General features: G+C 41.9%; 1 non-coding gene across 1 annotated transcript; it reads left to right on the top strand.

The window, feature by feature from the left end:
- Positions 1-1140: 1140 nt before the first annotated feature.
- Positions 1141-1244, top strand: LOC148554981 (small nucleolar RNA R71). Its single transcript, XR_015887674.1, has one exon. It is a non-coding gene; the product is annotated as a small nucleolar RNA R71 (small nucleolar RNA).
- Positions 1245-1816: the final 572 nt, after the last annotated feature.

Raw genomic sequence — 1816 nt, forward strand, 5'->3', positions numbered from 1 at the left:
CAAGGTATTATGAACTTTCCAGGATCCTGTCTCTTCTGAGACAATGTCAGTTGATCCAGATCACTTAGTTCATTGATGAACAAGGGAGGTTCAACTTCCCAAGCATCAATGCCAAATAATTTGGCATTCAGCTTCATGATTGCACCAAGAAACTTGGCAGTTTGCTCTTCAGTAACATCCTCATTCTCTTCAGAAGAGGAATACTCATCAGAGCTCATGAAGGGCATAAGGAGGTTCAATGGGATCTCTATGGTCTCTAGATAGGCCTCAGAGTCCTTTGGTTCCTCAGAGGGAAGCTCCTTATTAATCACTGGACGTCCCAGGAGGTCTTCCTCCTTGGGATTCACGTCCTCTCCTCTCCTCACAGGTTCGGCCATGGCGCTTATGTCAATGGCCTTGCACTCTCCTTTTGGATTCTCTTCTGTATTGCTTGGGAGAGTACTAGGAGGGATTTCAGTGATCCTTTTACTCAGCTGGCCCACTTGTGCTTCCAGATTTCTAATGGAAGACCTTGTTTCATTCATGAAACTTACAGTGGCCTTAGATAGATCAGAGACTAGATTTGCTAAATTGGAAGCATTTTGTTCAGAGTTCTCTGTCTGTTGCTGAGTTGATGATGGAAAAGGCTTGCTATTGCTAAACCTGTTTCTTCCACCATTGTTAAAGCCTTGTTGAGGCTTTTGATCCTTCCATGAGAAATTTGGATGATTTCTCCATGTTGAGTTATAGGTGTTTCCATAAGGTTCACCTAAGTAATTTACCTCTGCTATTGCAGGGTTCTCAGGATCATAAGCTTCTTCTTCAGAAGATGCCTCTTGAGTACTGTTGGATGCAGCTTGCATTCCATGCAGACTCTGAGAAATCATATTGACTTGCTGAGTCAATATTTTGTTCTGAGCCAGTATGGCATTCAGAGTATCAACTTCAAGAACTCCCTTCTTCATAGGCGTCCCATTGCTTACAGGATTCCTTTCAGAAGTGTACATGAACTGGTTATTAGCAACCATGTCAATGAGTTCTTGAGCTTCTGCATGCGTTTTCTTTAGGTGAATGGATCCACCTGCAGAGGTATCCAATGACATCTTAGATAACTCAGACAGACCATCATAGAATATATCTAGGATGGTCCATTCTGAGAGCATGTCAGAAGGACACTTTTTGGTCAACTGTTTGTATCTTTCCCAAGCTTCATAGAGGGATTCACCTTCTTTCTGTCTGAAGGTTTGAACATCAGCTCTAAGCTTGCTCAGATTTTGAGGAGGAAAGTACTTGGCTAAGAAAGCCGTGACCAGCTTATCCCAAGAGTTCAGGCTGTCTTTGGGTTGAGAATCCAACCATAATCTAGCTCTGTCTCTTACAGCAAAAGGGAAAAGCATGAGCCTGTAGACTTCAGGATCTACTCCATTAGTCTTAACAGTATCACATATCTGCAAGAATTCAGTTAAGAACTGAAAAGGATCTTCAGATGGAAGTCCATGAAACTTGCAGTTCTGCTGCATCAGAGAAACTAACTGAGGTTTCAGCTCAAAGTTGTTTGTTCCAATAGCAGGAATGGAGATGCTTCTTCCATGTAAATTGGAATTAGGTGCAGTGAAGTCACCAAGCATTCTCCTTGCATTGTTGTTGGATTCGGCTGCCATCTCCTTTACTTGTTCGAAATTTTCAATCAAGTTGTCTCTGGATTGTTGTAATTTAGCTTCTCTTAATTTTCTCTTCAGAGTCCTTTCAGGTTCTGGATCTGCTTCCACAAGAATGTTCTTATCCTTGCTCCTGCTCATATGACAAAGAAGAGGGCACAGAAAAATAATAATAATGA

Source organism: Arachis ipaensis, chromosome B6 (genome assembly GCF_059453495.1).
Source record: "Arachis ipaensis isolate K30076 ecotype BB chromosome B6, ASM5945349v1, whole genome shotgun sequence".
NCBI lineage: Eukaryota > Viridiplantae > Streptophyta > Magnoliopsida > Fabales > Fabaceae > Arachis > Arachis ipaensis.